This window comes from Tasmannia lanceolata, unplaced genomic scaffold (genome assembly GCF_043159265.1).
Source record: "Tasmannia lanceolata isolate RefF3 unplaced genomic scaffold, GAP_Taslan_0.1 ptg000013l, whole genome shotgun sequence".
In the NCBI taxonomy this organism is placed as follows: Eukaryota; Viridiplantae; Streptophyta; class Magnoliopsida; order Canellales; family Winteraceae; genus Tasmannia; species Tasmannia lanceolata.
The window spans coordinates 20,609,744-20,630,628 of NW_027518690.1; the positions used below are offsets into that span (position 1 = coordinate 20,609,744).

The 20,885-nt window shown below is 42.6% G+C and overlaps 1 long non-coding RNA gene across 2 annotated transcripts; it reads right to left on the minus strand.

Moving 5' to 3' along the window:
- Window positions 1-275: 275 nt before the first annotated feature.
- LOC143889938 (uncharacterized) lies at window positions 276-20,022 on the minus strand. 2 transcript variants are annotated; one of them, XR_013255002.1, is made up of 3 exons: window positions 19,454-20,022; window positions 10,467-10,945; window positions 276-1,656 (listed from the first exon to the last, which is right to left on the minus strand). It is a non-coding gene; the product is annotated as an uncharacterized LOC143889938 (long non-coding RNA). The 2 variants fall into 2 exon arrangements; XR_013255001.1 differs by lacking the exon at window positions 19,454-20,022 and having other exon boundaries at window positions 10,467-11,382.
- Between the last annotated feature and the right edge of the window lie 863 nt (window positions 20,023-20,885).

Below are 20,885 nucleotides of genomic sequence, written 5' to 3' on the forward strand. Positions count from 1 at the left end.
GTTTAGAAAACTTTTGCCTTTTAAAAACTTTTACCAAAATCACAATTAAGTTCAATTAGTTGAGCTAAAAAATAAATTCCAATTTTGCAAGCTCAAAACACAAGTTGTTTATCATATTTAATTAAAAAGCTTGATGACTTAATTACAAAGGGTAAGATATTTAGGTTTAATGCCAATGCTAATTACTCTCACAAGACAAGATATGAAAATGCAAGCACAAATAAGTGAGAGAGAAAGGGAGTGAGAGATATGTACCAACACAAGTGACACAAGGATTTTTAAGTGGTTCGGTCTTAAACCCAAGACCTACTCCACTCTTCTCAAGGTCGCACTTGAGGATTTCCATTAATGAAGACCAAACCGCGCCTGGCTCCAAGGCTCTTTACAACTGAAGGGAATTAATGTAGGATGCCCTTGCCACCTTTACAATCCAAAGGGAAATAAATACGGACGCCCTTTCCACCGATCAACCGAAGGGAATTAAAAACGGATGCCCTTACCACCGATACAAATGAAGAAGAAGAAAATAGCTTTGCCTCTAAGTAGGCTAGAATGCAAGTTGAAGCTCCTAAGATACTCTAAAATATTAATACAAATAAAGCCTAAACCAATCTCAAAAGATTTTTCCCAATCAAGGCACAATGAGGTCAGTGAGAGATTTTACCCAAAAATAGTTGCAAATGAATTTCTAGAGTTTTCTATGGTTGGAACATGTTCATCATCAAGTTTTAGGTCCATACAATGTGTATATAGAGTTCCAACTCAATATGACCGTTTTGGGGGTATTTCGGTCATTTTAGGGTAAAAAAACTACTAGCCGTTGGATCCCCAACGGTTATATTTTTTTTTAGTCTCGGAATTCGAAGCTCGGAATTGCGAGGGAAATTCTCAAATTTTCGAAAAGGCCATTTTTAGCAGGATTTCCCAATTTTGTGAAATTCATAACTCAGTCGTTTCTTGTCAGATTTTGACGCTCTTATACTCGATTTGAATGGAAATGATGAGATATTTCTATTTAAAATATTTTCAAAAATATTTAAAAATTTTTTAAATAAGTTTTGATAGGATTTAGTTGCTGATCCAGGTTAGCCTTCGGAACTCGATTTTTGTTCAAATGTGATGGAATACCATATGGATCACAACATGTTGGTACACCACCATGGCCATTCACTTATCCATTTAAGTCCTTTATAAGCTTGTTGGTCTCTTTGAAAAATATTTTTTAAGGGGTTTTTAAGTGTGCCTTGATCAAGAGAAAACACAAGAGAAAGAGAGAGAGAGGAATGCATTCTACCATTTTGACCACTCTCTTGAATGAACTCTTGAGGTAGCCATTGCTTGATCTTCTCTTTGAGTGCATGGCTTGCTTTGGGATCATTAAGGTTGAGCTTCTTTGCTTTACACCTTCCAAGGATTATGCCACCATTTGGTTCAAGCTCCTTTACAAGTTGTTGATCCACAAGCTTTGGCCTTCATTGATCTTCCTTTGTTTGTTCAATGCTTTGAGATGACTAATGTTGAGCTTCTCCTTGGTTGATCCTCCAAGGTATGATTGATCCAAGTATGTGTTAACTCATTTGCATTGTGTTTGGTCCATCTTCAAGCATAGGCCATCAATGGTGTGAGCTAGCATGGATTGATCAGTGAATTACATGTCTATAACACAACATTCAAGGCAAACGATCAGTCCATAAAAGACTAATCAATTTGAGTTTATTAATCATTAAAACAAGGTGATTGAATGAACTCATGAGAACCCTTGGGCTAACAATCTCCCCCTTTTTTATGATGACAAACTAAATTGATTAGATAGGTGGAGGAACCTCTTAAGAGGATTAGATAAACAAGATAATAATTTCAACTCCCCCTCAACATATGCACAAGTTAGAATTAACAAGTTATAGTATAAAATGCATATGAATATGGACATCTAATCAATTTCTCAAATTCTCCCCCTTTTGGCGTCGGCAAAAAGAGAGGATAAACAGTTAAGCATTGCATAAAGCATAAAAGATATTCAATAAGAATAGATGCTCCCCCTAAATTTTTATCATGAATATAAGATAATCAAGGTTTAGATGACATGATAAGAGACAAACAACATAGGAAAAGAATCAATAATGATAAATCAAGCCTATGTTAAGAAAATAAGGAGACATGCCATTTAACTCAATTTTTAGGGTGAATATGAGTAAACCTACTGTAAATCAACCCTATAACCCATAAAATAATAATAATATGATAATTTAAAGCTCATGTTATACTTATCATGAAAGAGATAAAGCAAGTTTAAAGTTTAGCATGATAAGCCCTCAATTTTTTTGTTGAATTCCTTATAGAATCTTATCATGAGGTGATGGATTAATATGATGTAAGACCTATCAAGATAAGCAAGAATAGATATATTTCAAGTTAAGAGCTCCATTAATTTGTCATGCATAAGGATAATTTTTTAGTACTTTCATGGCATGACTGTAAGTCCAATCATGAATATATAGATACACAAGTGGAGATGCACATGATAAGCACTCAAATTCATAGAAATTGAGATACGCAACTTTGATTTACTTCTATGAATGTAGATAAAGAATGATAAGCAAGTTTAGCTCTTGTTAGAAAACATTAAAAAGATATATCATTTAAGCTCCCCCTTTTTTTTTAAGATATGCAACATAAAGCACAATTGGTGGGGAAATGTTGGAATAGACAATGTAAGCATCTTACAATGATCCATACAAATATAAAGATAGCAATAATTAGTTCCCCCCTAAGTATTTGTCATTGGCCTTGAATAAAACCTATGAATCAAGGCATGACAAGACATAATAGGCCAAAAATATGACAATGAATGCTTGACCAATAAAACTTATTATGGAGATTTAGCAAAATAGCTTTAAATGCACATGATAAGAAGAGTTTTTTTCATATAGAATAGGATTATCAACTATGGTATGGTCTTATGAAGGAAGTTCTAGAGAATCTACAAGATAGAGCTCTAGAATAGATTACTAATACTTTGAATAAATGATAACATGTTAGACTATCCAAGATAAGTCTAAAGTTTAAAAGAATATGACACTAGGGTCTAGGCTATGGGCTTTTTGTCTTATATCAAATATGACAAACGATCTCAAGATAAGAGCCATAAGACAAGCCCGAAATAAAACACAATTGGAGCAACCATGCTCCAAATGAGTGTACATACATAAACTCCAAGGATCTTCAAATGAACAATTTAAGATCAACCATTGGGCTACAATGACACTTACACTCTAAGTGACGGTTTATCATGATTAAAATAATAACCATAGTCTAGCTCTACATGATAAACAAGCATAGCACAAAAGATAGGCAAATTTTGGCTCATGCTCTCCCTAAGTGTGATATCATTTTCTACAATGTCAAATTTACTTCCCTAAGTATATAGCATACAAACAAGCTAGGGATATCACACAAATACATATACCTATTTATAATTGAGATGTTGGCACAAGGCCAAATTGATGGCGTCTGAATCCGGGTCTGCGATCGCGCGGTCGGTAGAGGGCCTCCGCGGGGTCTGCAATCACAAACAAAAGGGGGTCAGGGGGTCCGGGGTGGGTCCCGGACGACCACTTCGATACCCAAGTCAGATCCTTCGATAATCAATATAAAGAACAGCGAGAGGGGGAAGGGGTTTCGGTCAGGTTACCAGGGCTAGCGCACGGCCTCTTTTCTGGGTGCGTGGGTGAGTGGGTCGGAGGGGACTAGCAGGGAGAGTAGGATTGAGTTCCTAGCCTCCTCTGTGGTTGCCTTGCCTCTTTTTTCTGGTGTTGTGTAGTGGAGAATGGGGGAAGTCCTTTTTTTGTAGCCTTCAAGCCCCCCTCTCTTCTTCCTTTTACTCCCTTTTAAAGGGAGGTGTGCGGCCCTTTTCATCATTATGGAGAGAAAACCTTCCTTTGTAGGATTGGGCCGTCTCCCTGCCTCGCAGGCGCGCGTGGCTTTGGCGGCCGTTTCCTTCCATAACTTGTGATGATGAAGCCTGGGCGGCGAGAGGGCAACACGTGTCATGATTGTGTGGTCTTTGTCGTTTTCCAACGCCTTTCTTCATGACGGTTGGGCTCTACTCGTGCATGGATGACACGTGGTGATATCTGGGAGCGTAGCCGTATTTGTGTCCCATCATAACTCTCCCTTACTCCTTTGGTCCATTGAATGGGCCAAGGGAGTAACATTTTGTTCGAGTGAAGTCATGATGAGGATATTTACGAGGGCTCCGGGGTACGAGGAGACGTGCCGTTTTATCCGGCGGCCATCCCCGGGAAGCGGCAGCGTCGTCAAAGGGGTTGCGTTGTTTCGAGGCACCAGGATTAATTTCTTGAGTTAAAAAGGGGAATTACCCTGGCACTTTGTTGTGGCTCTTCGTCGCTCTTCTTCTTTTCTTTGGGTTCTTTTCGTGCCTTCTTGAACAACATGTCTAGTCCTCCTTCACGAGTTAGGGGCAAGGCCCGTCTCTTTCAAGAGTCGTCGAGTGACCCTGACTTGTCCTCCGATCCAGGGGAGGATCTTGTGGCTCGTCGGAAGAAGGCTAGGAGGAACCCGGGTCCTTCCTCGGGCTTCCCCCCTCTTCACCTTTCCTCCTTGCCTAGAGAGGACAAATCGTCTCGGTCTGAGGTCGCGAGGGAGTGGTCTTTTTTCTCCCGAGCCTATCACCAGGAAACAGAACTGTGTGGCCGTGCTTTGAAGATGGACAAGGAGATCGAGGACTTGAAGCGGGAGAACGAGGCTTTACAGAAAAAAGGTTCACTTTCTCAATGAGCAGCTGTTTGAATATGAGGTGGACCCCCTGCTGGAGAGCTCTTGGGAGGAGGAGGGGAACCCTTCGGGAGAGGAGTCTTTCTCCGATTAAGCTTTGGCTTTTCTTGCTTTTCTGCTTGCCTATCCCTTTCCTTGTTGGGGATTTTTGGGGCCTGCGTGCCCTGTGCTGTGTTTCTTGTTTCCCTTTCTTTTTGTAAGCCTGCGGGCCAGGAGGATGTGAATGGGCAATTTTTTATGCATTTGTACCGTGTCTCTTTGCTTTTTTCATCTGTTTGATATAAATTGTCTTTATTGCGATGGATTATGACGTCTCGTGTGCCGGGGCCTCGCGCCGGGGTCCTGGGCCGAGGCGCGAGTTTTTCCTCTAGCGCGACCGAGGTCGGACCCCTCTGCTTGGCTTCTTGCTTCCGGACCCCTCCCTTTTATTTGTTGGGGAGGGATCAGAAGTGACTTGTGATCATGAAGTTGGGCCTGCCGTTTCCCATCGCCTTTAATGGAGATTAGGTTGTATGGGTGCATGGGTGACGCGTGGCGAGAGCAGCGCCGTTTTTTTTTGCGTCCCATCATACCTTTGGTCCGTTGGACGGATCGAGGTAGAAGGCTTGCTTGTCTAGTCAAAGAATATCGGGACGAAGGCATTTATGAGGGCCTTGGAATGCGAGAAGGCGTGCTGTCTTGCCCGGTGGTTCCTTCCCGAGGAACCGTGGTGCCGTTTGGCAAGTCGCTTCGTTTTCCTGCCCGCTGGTTTCTCAGTCGGCTTTATAAACGATGACTTTTCTCTGTTTTTTACGCAGATCGCTTTTTGCTCTTTTTCTTTCTTTGCTACTTTTCTGCCTTTCTTCGGGACTCGTCTGAGATGTCACTGCGTTTTGAGGGTCTCTCTATCGGCGACGAGGGGAGGGCTGCCTCGGTGGGGGGTTCTCCTAGCAGCCCCGAGACAGATCCTGAGGGGCTGGAGCCTCGTCAACCAGTTCCTGAGAGGAGTCTGCCTCAACGGTTTTCCCCACGTTTCCATTCTCCTCCCCCCTACGAGAAGGAGTCTCATGAAGCTTTTGTTCACCGCAACCGTTCATTCTTTTCCTATGTCCATCGTAGGGAAATGGAGGTCTTTAGCCGGATGATCGACATGGATCGGGAGATTGCGGCTTTGCGTGCGGAGAACGATTTGCTGAGGAACCGGGTGAGGTGGTTGAATGACCAGAGGGCGGCGGGCCCAGCGGATCCGGACTGGGGGAGCTCTTCGGAGGGGGAGCATACTGATAGGGAGATTTCTGACGCGGAGAACTCTTTCAGTGGCCGGTCGCTTTAGGCCGGATGTGGGGGGTTTTTTGGAGGGCCTTCAGGACCCGGGCCTGCGCGCCCTATCTTTTTTATCTTCGCTTTCCTTCCCCTCTTTTGTAGGCCTGCGGGATAGAGGGGAAATGGTTGTGAATGGCTTCTTTTTCTTTTTTTTGTTGGTATTGTATGCCGGCCCCTTGTGACGGGGTCCGAATCTTTTGTTATTGAAAGTGGCCTTTTCCATCTTGTGGATTGGTGTGCCGGGCCCTTATGACGGGGTCCGAATCTTTTGCTGTTGAACGTGGCCTTTTCCATCTTGTGGATTTGTGTGCCGAGCCCTTATGACGGGGTCCGAATCTTTTGCTATTGAAAGCGGTGAGGGTTCATGGATGGCTTGTTGGGAAAGTTATTTAGGGGTAGGGATGTCTTTTCTGTATGGCGCTTCGACTTTTGGCGGTTCCCTCGGGTTTCCCAATTGGTGCCACGTGTACGTGTCCCATCGGATTAGAAATGGAGGGAAATCAAACGACGCGTGTCGAAACCCTAGCCCTTTTTAAAGCCTTTTTGGGGATTTCATTCTTTTCTTTATTTCTTCGTCTTCCTCGGGTGGAACGGGTTTTCCTCCGCGGCGATTTTTCTACACGTTGCTTATTTACCAACCTTCTTCTGGTGAGTTCTATGTCTTTTATTTCATCCGCCATTTGATAGTTTATGATGTCTGTCGCGACTGTACCTCTGAGCCCTTCTTCTGAGGCGGTAGAAGTAGTGGAGAGGGCTCCTCCAATAAAAAGGAGGCGGTTGTTTGTAGAGGGTGGGGGTGGTGTCTCTCAAGATGTACAGCAGCCTACGGAGCTGAGGGATAGCTCTGGGGCTTCTGGGTCCTCGGTGGGGATTGCTCCTCCGGAATCTCCCGCTCGGGTTTCTTCTGCTCGTGAGGAGGAGGTTAGGGACATTCGGTCTGGTGCCGTTATTCGTCCTGGTAGGGTAACGTGTTTCAGGAACACTTTGGGAGAAGGGGCAGCGGGGAAGATTAGGAGGGAGTTTCACACTCCCGATGGTTATGGGATTAGGGTTTCAGCCTTCGCCGAGGGGTGTGTGAAGGTACCATGGAGGAGGAGGTAGCTTTCTACGTGGAGGCTTTTCGGGCCGGGGTTAGGTTCCCGCTCTTGGGCATTATAGTAGAGGCCCTTGATTTTTACCTGGTGGCCCCCTCCCAACTAGCGCCTAATAGTTGGCGCACTCTTTTGGCCTTTGTGGCCAAGGCGGGTCTTCACAAGGTTCAGCCTACCCTTCCGCTGCTCCGGGCTTGCGTTGCCCTTAGCCCGTTGGTGAAGGGGGAGGACAGCTGGTTATATCTGACCCAGCGTCCTCAGGTGAAGATCGCGGCGAACTTGCCTTCTTCCATCAAAAAGTGGAAGGAGGAGTATGTGTTCATCACCCCTCCATCGGACGCTGGCTGGGATTTTCCTCGCTCTTGGAGGCGCTCCGTTGAGTGGCGAAGGAAGTCCCTCCCCGACGAGTCTGATTACAGTAAGTTTGACTTGGGGAAGCTCGCCTCTGGGGAGGCTATTGACATTTTCGAGTTTAGATGGGAAAGGGGCTTGAAGAGGCTCGGCTTGCTGGGAGCTGTGGAGAGGAGGGCCCGCTGCCTGGGTGAGGGAACGGGGGAGAGTTCCGCCAGCCATCGTGGTGAGCCCCTCCCCTCTTTCTCTCTTTTTTTCTCCTCTTTTTTTTCTTTTTGTTTTGTTTTTTGGGTTGTTGCTTTCCTTCGTTTTGAGCAGTTGTTGTTTTCCTGTTTTTGGCAGGAGGCATGTCTTCTTCCCGTGACGCTGGTAAGGGGAAGGGGGTTGCGGCCGCAACGAAGGGTCTGGCGAGCCGCACGAAGATCCCTTCTGACTTTATGGCCGCAGCCAGGCTGGGCTGGCTGCAAGCGAGGCTTCCGGCATCCATGCCTTCTAGCCCCTCTGCTCGAGCGGTCGGAGAAAAGGGGGCGGGTAGGCCTTGTCCTCCGGAGCAGGAGCCTTCTGCCAAGAGGGCTGCCCCTTTTAGCGCTAGACAAGGGGATGCTGGTGTGGTACCCTGATCCCGCGAGAGGGGTGTGGGGCGCGAGCCGCCGCTCTCTCTCTCTTGGTCTCTCGTATCCACGCGATTGGCGTGTGCATTTTATTATTGATTTGAATTAATCTTTCCTGTGAACTTGGGATCACTAAGGCAATCCGAATTCCACACGAAAGAGACTGACAGAGTCGCCACCTAGATGTGGGATCTAGGACCCGTAATTAACCAGAAATCTAGACTCGCTACCTGGTTACGAGAATGGAAGGTATGGGGAGTTATCCACCACATGCACCATTCTTGCCCGATAATCGGTCTTCGATTCCAAAAGCTAACTCTTTTAAATTTATTTTAAATGGCTCATTCAACTCTATGTTAATGTGCGAACTAAGTGACATGCATCCTATGATCTAATTTCAATGTGAATCCTAAATGTGTATCTTGATTTATTAATTTGTCTGGATTCAATCTAAGTGAAAGTTCTCCTAAAATTCTAATTTCATGGAAAGTCCTAAGTGATTTGATTAAGCATTTACAAGAAAATTAATATACAAAACACCACAATTTGTTTGTGGTGCCGACTCGCGGGTGGTATGCCATCAGACATCCAAGCTGCCTACGTACCCAAGCCTCACTGGGATCAGAGTCGACGTAGTTCGGTGCACCTAAGCTAAGTTACATATGCCTAACTCAACTAAGACACCGACCTAGACGGGATTGACTGTTTCAACAGTTTTAGGAGAAGTTATTTAATTCAAGTTGAAGATTTTATTATCTTAGGATTTCATCTAAGATGCTATATGATTCTCATCTAAATGCAAATGGTCCCTTAGATTAATGCAGGTTTGCCTTACATCCTAGTTTACTAGGCTTGTCCTAGGGAAAGATTGGGTGACTAGTGTAACTAGACCTATGGCACGGTTGCTATACATAGCAAGCGTCCGTGATGAGGCCGGACTCCTGACTCTAGGACTCCCTAAAACCTAAGACTCCCTAAAACTTAGGACACGACACGACACGACACCAGTGTTCCTAAATTGGGCTCTAAGGGTTCCTAAAGGAATTTTGAATCCACCGGCTCTTGGGAATCTCGAATTCTTTTGGGTTTGTGGAAACTTTTAGAGTTTTCTTGAAGCTTTTATTATCTGAAGGTATTTAGTGTGTTTGGTAGCTTTTAAAGTTGTTTATTTAGAAGGTTTTAGTTTCATTTGAAATTTTTAGTGGTCTTTTGGTTAATGGCTTTTAACGGATTTTTATCAGTGGATTTTAAATGGGTGAATTTTAGTTTTGTTAATTTTAGGTTGGATGTACTTTAGATTAATGTCTTTCGATTTTGGTTTGGAAAATGACGTTAACACAACCAAGTTTTGACAATTGCACAAATTCGACAAACCATTGACCATTAAAAGATCTGACAAATGCAGCCCACTAAAACTGTCGTAACTCTTTAACCGCTTGGCCAAATTCAACGTACAAACATGCGTTGGAAAGATCTTTTATAGGGCTACAACTTTGTAGTTCTCCATTGTTTGTAAATCTGTGATTTAGAGGTTCGAATTTGTGTTGCAAACAAAAGGACAGCAACATTAAACTGGAAATGCCTAAAGGTGTGCCGCAACCATTTTGGACTTAACTTTTTAACCGCTCGCTGTCTGATCTAGCACGAATACTCGTTGGAAACGGCACGAAAATATCTACGACTTTGTAGTTAACCATTTCCCACGATTCTGTTGTTTAGAGGTCGAAAAATCTGTTTAAAGTCTAACAGCTAGCACTATGACGGGAATGATATTGGCACCCCCATGTTTTCTTTTGATAGTTCTTATTTTTTTAGTGATTAAAAGACGGTGAATATGAAAAATGGCTTGAATGGGCCTGAGATTAGATTCAAATGGGATGTTTGAAAAAGGGGTTGTTTTTATCTACTTGGCAAGGTGGGGTATGGATATTGGGTTCTTGAGATTGAGTGGGGGCTGTTGTTATCAAATTGGAGTGGGGGCTGTTGTTATCAATTGAAAGATTGAGGTTTTGTAAGCCAAATTAAATGGGTTTTGATAATTCATGTAAAATTCAAGTTTTCTTTCTTGTAAATGTTCAAAATTTTTAATGAATTGTTTTCCCAAAAGAAATCTAAATTCCCTAACAAGCCAATGATTTCAACATCCCATTGCAAATAGGTTCTAATGACCCTAACACATTAATTATATTTAGCATAAGTGAGAACATGACCAAGGCCAAACTAGTACAAAATTAAACATGACATCAACCAAAATATACGCAAAACAACACTCAATCCTACAAATATAGAAAAGAAAATAAAATTCCAAAAGACATACCTTTTTGTAGACGATATTCCATGCAAACTTATGGAGAAGAGGGATTTGGTCTAGAGAGAGGGCTTGAATTTTCTAAGAGAGGGGTTCTCTCCTCTTTTCTTTTTTTTTCCCTCCTTTCTTTGGTGAGATGAGAGGGTATTTATAGGAGAATGGGATAGGAGGTTAGGTGAGGTTAGGTGAGGTTAGGTAAGGTTAGGTGAGGTTAGGTGATGTTAGGTGAGGTTAGGTGAGGTTAGGTGAGGTTTGGATGGTTATGATGGGAGGAGAGGTTAGGTGAGGTTAGGTGAGGTTTGAATGGTTAGGATGAGAGGAGAGGTTAGGTGGTTTTGGATGGTTAGACCTAGGTCATGATCTGCCATTGATCTAACGATTTACGGAAATCGGGTCTCGGAATGGAATCAGGGTCCGGGCTATGAAGTGACCCTAGCTTATTTTGTCCCGATTGATGATCCGTAAAGTCAGATCAAGATATTAATGACCTAAAACATATAAATCAATGATAGAGGGGGTTCTCACATGGATTTAACACACTAATTTATTTGTTGATTAAAACAAAACAAAATGGGGTGTCTACAGATGCCCCTCTTTGGTAGAGATGACGTAGTCATTGAATACCAAAGTTAAAAATGACAGAACCATTTTGCGTAGTTTTAATCGACAAAGGACTCTCTAGACACAACGCACCTTAACATAATGCAAAACCTTAGATGAAACCCTAGAACTTGAATAATAATAAAAACTCGATGCGGCGCCGTTCACAAACGGGCAATTAGAGAATGAGATATCATTTTCGAATGGATTCTGAAGGGAAAGGACAAAGATCGCTCTCAAACAGTTTTTAGAAGGAGATGAGACGCCGCTCACAAGCGGGTTCAACGAGGATAAGAAGCATTCCCAAATGGACTTGGATAATGAGGCACCGTTCACAAACGGCCTCAAGGAGGATAGAAAACCATTCACAAATGGACTCGAGAAAAGAGGCACCGTTCACAAACGGGCTCAAGGAGAAGACAAGACCATTCACAAATGGACTCGAGAAATGAGGCACCGTTCACAAACGGGCTCAAGGAGGACGATACCATTCACAAATGGATTCGAGAAAAGAGGCACCGTTCACAAACGGGCTCAAGGAGAAGACAAGACCATTCACAAATGGACTCGAGAAATGAGGCACCGTTCACAAACGGGCTCAAGGAGGACGATACCATTCACAAATGGATTCGAGAAAAGAGGCACCATTCACAAACGGGCTCAAGGATAAGACAAGACCATTCACAAATGGACTCGAGAAATGAGGCACCATTCACAAACAGGCTCAAGGAGAAGACGAGACCATTCACAAATGGACTCGAGAAATGAGGCACCGTTCAAGGAGAAGACGAGACCATTCACAAATGGATTCGAGAAATGAGGCACCGTTCACAAACGGGCTCAAGGAGAAGACAAGACCATTCACAAATGGATTCGAGAAATGAGGCACCGTTCACAAACGGGCTCAAGGAGAAGACAAGACCATTCACAAATGGACTCGAGAAATGAGGCACCGTTCACAAACGGGCTCAAAGAGGACACGAGACCATTCACAAATGGACTCAGAAAATGAGGCACCGTTCACAAACGGGCTCAAGGAGAAGATGAGACCATTCACAAATGGACTCAGAGAATGAGACACCTGTTCACAAACGGGTTCGAAGAGAAGACGAGACCATTCACAAATGGACTCGAGAAATGAGGCACCGTTCACAAACGGGCTCGAAGAATTTAGGGATTTTTTTATGAACTTGAATTTGACGTAGGAATGGATTTTTATTTTTATTTTTTAATTAAGGATTTGGATTTGATAAATTTTTTTATTTTTGGAAAATGAGGTACCGTCCGCAAACGGGCTCAAGGAGAAGATGAGACCATTCACAAATGGCCTCGAGAAAAGAGGCACCGTTCACAAACGGGCTCAAAGAGGACATGAGACCATTCACAAATGGACTCAGAGAATGAGAAACCTGTTCACAAACGGGTTCAAGGAGAAGACGAGACCATCCCCAAATGGCCTCGAGAAAAGAGGCACCGTTCACAAACGGGCTCAAAGAGGGCATGAGATTTTTCATGAACTTGAATTTGACGTAAGATTGGATTTGTTTGAATCGGGGATTGGTTTTGATGAATTTTTTATTTTTGGGAAATGAGGTACCGTCCGCAAACGGGCTCAAGGAGAAGACGAGACCATTCACAAACGGCCTCGAGAAATGAGGCACCTTTCACAGAAGGGCTCAAAGAGGACATGAGATTTTTCATGAACTTGAATTTGACGTAAGATTGGATTTGTTTGAATCGGGGATTGGATTTGATGAATTTTTATTTTTGGGAAATGAGGTACCGTCCGCAAACGGGCTCAAGGAGAAGACGAGACCATTCACAAATGGGCTCGAGAAATGAGGCACCGTTCACAAACGGGCTCGACGACACAAGATAGCTTTGATTGATGAATTCAACAATGAAAAATTTAGAGATTTTTATGAATTTGAATTTGACGTAGGATTGGATTTTTTGAATTGGGGATTGGATTTGATGAATTTTTGATTTTTTGAGAAATGAGGCACCGTCCACAAACGGGCTCAAGGAGGACATGAGACCATTCATAAATGAACTCAGAAAATGAGGCACCGTTCACAAATGGGCTCAAGGAGAAGACGAGACCATTCACAAATGGACTCGAGAGATGAGGCACCGTTCACAAACGGGCTCAAGGAGAAGACGAGGCCATTTGCAAATGGGCTCGAGAAAAGAGGTACCGTTCACAAACGGGCTCGAAGAATTTAGAGATTTTCCATGAACTTGAATTTGACGTAAGATTGGATTTGATGAATTTTTTATTTTTTTGAACTCAATGAAATCGGGGATATTATGGATCGTGCCCGACAAAGATGTTGGAAACTAGGACTTTGACGAATGATGAAACGGCAAACCTTTGGAACGAAGAACCATTACTAGCAAGAATGGATTAGGAACATTTTTATGAAACTTCAACAAGATTTTTCTCAAAGAGACTGCTGGTCTTGTCTTCTGGGGATTTTGATAACTGAAACCTTGAACAAGACATTTGAGATTGGTAATTTAGAACAACGACTCTCTTGGATATTAACATGGAAAAGCGGGATCTGCTTCTTGACAGGTGTTTAGATAAACATTTCTTGACCAGGATAACTAACCGGAAGGGAATTATGAATTTGAATGGTTCATCTTTCTGAGAAATTGGCTCAACCACCATTGCATCTGAGGTTCTTCCAAGCTTAAGGTGCCTTCCTGGGGTATGATCTTTTTACGGAAGCTGGGCTTTCTGATGTTTCTACTTCTGAATTTTTCTGAGCTGATCTTCTTTGAAATGAAGTTGTTTGACTAAATTCTCGAGCTCTTTCAGGTATAATTGCAGGGAGCTGCCTAGGCCTGGCCTCCTTCACCAAGACAGTTACATCATTTGGACATAGGAACGACAATTGACTCTTTCTAAAGAGAAAACTTAGATGAAAGGCACTACTCAAAGGATTGAGCAGCCCTGAAGGAGTGAACTTAGAATAATAAAGATTGACTGACTATACTGACAAACATAGTGATGCTTCTGACTTAGTTAATGTTTTGTTTGGTAAGTCTATCCTTTCAAGGAATAGTTTTTCAATTGGTAAACACCGGACTTCTTCCTCGAAACAGTAATGCCTCAAGAATTTAATTACGACCCCTAAGATTGCTTAGCTTCAATGCCCCCAGTTTTGAGGATATCACTTGAATTTGCTTGAACTTCAGTTGATCTTCAGTCTTGATACCGGCTGTTGCCTTCTTATACTGATTCTCTTACCGTGACCAAGTCACCTCTTCAGGGTTTTTAACTTGGCGGACCGCGCTAGCCTTAACTTTTGCCTGAACCACCTTTCTAGGTTTTCGATCCAGCAGGCTATCCCCTTAGCTTTTGCCTAAGCCGCCCTTTCGGGTTTTCAACTTAGCAGGGGAATGATCTTAAATTTTGCCTAGACCGCCCTTTCAGGTTTTCAGTCTAGCAGATCTTCAAACTCCGTTATTTTTCTTATTCATCATCATTTCATTTTTTTATTGTATCTCAGGACCTAGCTCATTAGTTCTGAACACCAGAAGGACTTTTATAGGTAGGATAGGGCTTTTCAAAGAATGGCTTAAGGCTCAACAAAGATTTCGACCGAACCTGTGAACAGGTCGCCTACATATCCCAAGGTAGGAATCAGGTCGTGTGTAGTTCAGGGCGAATGCCCCTAGTTTGAAGATAAATTGTTTGATTTTTTTTTCCTTTTTTCTTTTCTTTCTGGAACAATTAACTTCTCTTCTTTTGGAACTTGTCCCTCTCTTTTTTTTTTTTGAAAGGATTGAATTTCTTTTCCTTTTTGAATCGACCGAACTCGGTTCAACCGAGTTGCCTACGTACCCCAGTATAGGGATCAGGTCTCGCGTAGTTCGGGGGAATGCCCCAAGTTTGATGGGTTTTCAAGAAAATTTGATTTAGGCTCGAAGGGTTTGCAAATCGGTATTCTTTTGACATTGGGTTTTGATTTTGGGATTTAATCGGCCAAAGGAGGCCTTTCGATGTTCAGATTGGGAATCGATCTAGGTTACTAGAGTCCCTCTGGTACTGATTATTTTTTTTTCTCTTTTATTTTTTTTTTTTCGCGGAGTTTGACGGCATTTCCAGGTAAGAGATAATGGATCTTCTTCTTTCAAGATTCTAATACGTGCTTTTGACTTTCATAGAGCGAAACTTGTTCTTTGACATCCTCCATCTATGGATTCGTACTCTCGATATCTGATGATCACTTTTCATTGTTTGCTTTTGAACTTTTCATCTTGAATTTGTTGGCTTTATGAATTTGAGAACCAAGGTCATTGATTGGAAATATGAAAGTTGTTTCCACTCTATGCCCCTTGTATATCATATATCTTCTCACTTTCTTCATTTTCTTTGAGCTTTCCATCTATGTCTTGCCCCTGGTATCGGTTGTAGCTTTTCTAGACAATCTTCTTATTCTTGAAATAATTTTATCAATTCTTCACACTCTTTAGAGGGTAATGTATTTTCAATCGGCATTCACTGAATCAAAGTTTCAGTGCCAGTGTTTATCATTTCAATTTCATCTTTGAAAGGTTGGGATTGGCGCTCCTCCTCTCGTTCAAGTAATTGCTGTGACTCAAGTGGAGTTTCGTCAATTTTGTCCTCATTTGAGGAGGGAGTCTTATTTTAAGATCAGAAGCAAACTTAAGAACAGACACAAGTGAACTTTTTGGAACTGACTGAAATTTTATTTAAAGAAAAGCTATTACATCAGACGACCTATCCTGAACATGCTCACGATTCACAACTCTAAATAAGAAAGAGAAACAGAAGATAACTTGCCTGGACTAGGCATTGATCTTTAACTGTAAGACCGGACTCAACAATTATACTGACCATGATGACTGACTCAACATAAAATAGTAAGTGACTAAAACTTTAACTGCTGCAACTGTTTGGCGTTGAAGGCTCGGCGAAGGCTGGTTCGTTCTGAACATCATCATGGCTGATACTTTCAATTTTGGACAATGATGACTGATTCGCATAGGGAAATGCCCCTAGCTCAATGATTCTGAGAGTGAACTCTGAAGGACTTAGCAAAATAATCTTGAAAAAGGTAGCCCCTAGAGGAGGAACAGACCAGGGGTACAAGCAAGATTGGATTATCTGGACCAGGCATGATCAGATCATGAGAACGCATAATCGAAAGATTGTGAGATTCTGCATCTGCCAGTTAGGGGATGGCATGAAGATACGATCGAATCGTATGACAGAAGAACGAAAGACGCACGATCAAAAGATTAGATGAGATAGCATAAGATTGCTTTCAACGGATAGATCATGAATGACTAATCCTATGAGATCTTTGAAAATTATGGGATTTATATCCTAACCCAAAGGGAAATTTTTTTTTTTTTTTTTTTTTCACATTTTATCAGTGTTACCTGAAGGCATCAACCCTAATCCTAATCTATCGGAGTGGAGAGAGAATCTCGACTCATGACTTTGTTCGTGTATCTAAGGACCGATCGTGACCATTGGAAGATGGACCACGGCCTAATCTAGACACCAATGGGTAGGATATCCTAAACTAGGCTCACACACATGATGCACATGTGTTCGTATACTACATGCATGTGTGGGTTAATCTAGGGGTAAGGCCAAGAGTTCCCTTAGCGCGAATCCCTGCTCGATATACTGTACCAGTGTCCGGCGTATCAGTACGTGAACAAGAGATCCGTTTACGTACCATAAAGGTACTAGGCTAATGGTGGAATGCTTCTCTAGCACAGAGGCACCAGGTGATGAAATCCCAGTCAACCATGCTAGATAACACTCCGGGTTCCTAAAATAGGACGTGTGTGCACGTGAGATGCAAGAGTTTAGATGCAAGTGATGTAAGTGTGTGCAATATGTTTGCGCAATCTATGATGCCCTCAGGTTTTGTTAGGTTAAGTTCGAGTAAAATGTGATGAGAAAATAAAACAAGACAAACTAATCTAACAAGTATAGAGTTTTTATGAGCCAGTTAAATTAAATTCAAATGAATTATCTTTTGAAATTTTAATGAAGTTAGGTGGTCCCCAGCAGAGTCGCCAGACTGTGGTACCCTGATCCCGCGAGAGGGGTGTGGGGCGCGAGCCGCCGCTCTCTCTCTCTTGGTCTCTCGTATCCACGCGATTGGCGTGTGCATTTTATTATTGATTTGAATTAATCTTTCCTGTGAACTTGGGATCACTAAGGCAATCCGAATTCCACACGAAAGAGACTGACAGAGTCGCCACCTAGATGTGGGATCTAGGACCCGTAATTAACCAGAAATCTAGACTCGCTACCTGGTTACGAGAATGGAAGGTATGGGGAGTTATCCACCACATGCACCATTCTTGCCCGATAATCGGTCTTCGATTCCAAAAGCTAACTCTTTTAAATTTATTTTAAATGGCTCATTCAACTCTATGTTAATGTGCGAACTAAGTGACATGCATCCTATGATCTAATTTCAATGTGAATCCTAAATGTGTATCTTGATTTATTAATTTGTCTGGATTCAATCTAAGTGAAAGTTCTCCTAAAATTCTAATTTCATGGAAAGTCCTAAGTGATTTGATTAAGCATTTACAAGAAAATTAATATACAAAACACCACAATTTGTTTGTGGTGCCGACTCGCGGGTGGTATGCCATCAGACATCCAAGCTGCCTACGTACCCAAGCCTCACTGGGATCAGAGTCGACGTAGTTCGGTGCACCTAAGCTAAGTTACATATGCCTAACTCAACTAAGACACCGACCTAGACGGGATTGACTGTTTCAACAGTTTTAGGAGAAGTTATTTAATTCAAGTTGAAGATTTTATTATCTTAGGATTTCATCTAAGATGCTATATGATTCTCATCTAAATGCAAATGGTCCCTTAGATTAATGCAGGTTTGCCTTACATCCTAGTTTACTAGGCTTGTCCTAGGGAAAGATTGGGTGACTAGTGTAACTAGACCTATGGCACGGTTGCTATACATAGCAAGCGTCCGTGATGAGGCCGGACTCCTGACTCTAGGACTCCCTAAAACCTAAGACTCCCTAAAACTTAGGACACGACACGACACGACACCAGTGTTCCTAAATTGGGCTCTAAGGGTTCCTAAAGGAATTTTGAATCCACCGGCTCTTAGGAATCTCGAATTCTTTTGGGTTTGTGGAAACTTTTAGAGTTTTCTTGAAGCTTTTATTATCTGAAGGTATTTAGTGTGTTTGGTAGCTTTTAAAGTTGTTTATTTAGAAGGTTTTAGTTTCATTTGAAATTTTTAGTGGTCTTTTGGTTAATGGCTTTTAACGGATTTTTATCAGTGGATTTTAAATGGGTGAATTTTAGTTTTGTTAATTTTAGGTTGGATGTACTTTAGATTAATGTCTTTCGATTTTGGTTTGGAAAATGACGTTAACACAACCAAGTTTTGACAATTGCACAAATTCGACAAACCATTGACCATTAAAAGATCTGACAAATGCAGCCCACTAAAACTGTCGTAACTCTTTAACCGCTTGGCCAAATTCAACGTACAAACATGCGTTGGAAAGATCTTTTATAGGGCTACAACTTTGTAGTTCTCCATTGTTTGTAAATCTGTGATTTAGAGGTTCGAATTTGTGTTGCAAACAAAAGGACAGCAACATTAAACTGGAAATGCCTAAAGGTGTGCCGCAACCATTTTGGACTTAACTTTTTAACCGCTCGCTGTCTGATCTAGCACGAATACTCGTTGGAAACGGCACGAAAATATCTACGACTTTGTAGTTAACCATTTCCCACGATTCTGTTGTTTAGAGGTCGAAAAATCTGTTTAAAGTCTAACAGCTAGCACTATGACGGGAATGATATTGGCACCCCCATGTTTTCTTTTGATAGTTCTTATTTTTTTAGTGATTAAAAGACGGTGAATATGAAAAATGGCTTGAATGGGCCTGAGATTAGATTCAAATGGGATGTTTGAAAAAGGGGTTGTTTTTATCTACTTGGCAAGGTGGGGTATGGATATTGGGTTCTTGAGATTGAGTGGGGGCTGTTGTTATCAAATTGGAGTGGGGGCTGTTGTTATCAATTGAAAGATGGAGGTTTTGTAAGCCAAATTAAATGGGTTTTGATAATTCATGTAAAATTCAAGTTTTCTTTCTTGTAAATGTTCAAAATTTTTAATGAATTGTTTTCCCAAAAGAAATCTAAATTCCCTAACAAGCCAATGATTTCAACATCCCATTGCAAATAGGTTCTAATGACCCTAACACATTAATTATATTTAGCATAAGTGAGAACATGACCAAGGCCAAACTAGTACAAAATTAAACATGACATCAACCAAAATATACGCAAAACAACACTCAATCCTACAAATATAGAAAAGAAAATAAAATTCCAAAAGACATACCTTTTTGTAGACGATATTCCATGCAAACTTATGGAGAAGAGGGATTTGGTCTAGAGAGAGGGCTTGAATTTTCTAAGAGAGGGGTTCTCTCCTCTTTTCTTTTTTTTTCCCTCCTTTCTTTGGTGAGATGAGAGGGTATTTATAGGAGAATGGGATAGGAGGTTAGGTGAGGTTAGGTGAGGTTAGGTGAGGTTAGGTGAGGTTAGGTGATGTTAGGTGAGGTTAGGTGAGGTTAGGTGAGGTTTGGATGGTTATGATGGGAGGAGAGGTTAGGTGAGGTTAGGTGAGGTTTGAATGGTTAGGATGAGAGGAGAGGTTAGGTGGTTTTGGATGGTTAGACCTAGGTCATGATCTGCCATTGATCTAACGATTTACGGAAATCGGGTCTCGGAATGGAATCAGGGTCCGGGCTATGAAGTGACCCTAGCTTATTTTGTCCCGATTGATGATCCGTAAAGTCAGATCAAGATATTAATGACCTAAAACATATAAATCAATGATAGAGGGGGTTCTCACATGGATTTAACACACTAATTTATTTGTTGATTAAAACAAAACAAAATGGGGTGTCTACAGCTGGTCGTGTGGCGCGTCCTCCTGCCTTTGCGGAGGACGTGCCAAGTCGGATGGAAGGGGCGGTTATGACCAAACTTCTTCTTGAGCGGGTGGAGCTTCCCCCGCAGAGCTTCCAGGAGCGAGGAGAGTTGTTTAAGCCTGACTAGAAGATCGGCGTTGAGGACAGCATTCTTGCGAATCCTCGGGTTGGAGTGGAGCTGGGTGTGACGACCGCCCTTCCTGGCGACGAAGCTGAGTTGGAGGGCTATGATCGTAGGGCCCTTAGGGCTCAGTATTTTCAATCAACATCTTGCGTAAGTACCGGGTGGCCGGTTTTCTCTTTCTATGTTTCTCTCTATGCTATTTTGAGATCGTACGTTGGAGATTTTCTGACAAGTTGCTTTTGCAGTCCCAAAGCTATGCCAGGAGGATGGTGCACTGCCTGCTCGATGATGAGGCTGAGATAAGTGCTTTTGAGGAGCGAAACCGGTAGCTAAGCGAGGACTTGGACAAAGCCCGGGCGGAGAGAGCGACCTTTGATGATACTGTTGCTCGACTTCGGGATGACCTCCGGACAACCATGGAGGGGAGAAGTCGTGCGGCGGACAAATTGGCGGTGGCTCGACGAACGCATGCCCGGGAACTGGCGGAGGCACGGGAGGAATGGCGTGACTCAGTGGAGTTCCTTAAGGCCGTGGCCGCGTTCAGTGTGGACGTTGAGATCGATGCTTTTGCTGAATGCCGGCGGTGCGTTCTAGAGGTTGATCCTTCCTTCCCTCTTGACAAGCTGATGCATGAGTCTGAGGTCGATCCTTTGCCGGTACCGACGGAAGTAGTAGAGTCGGCTGAGGAGGTGGTGGCTACCTCGGTAGATCGT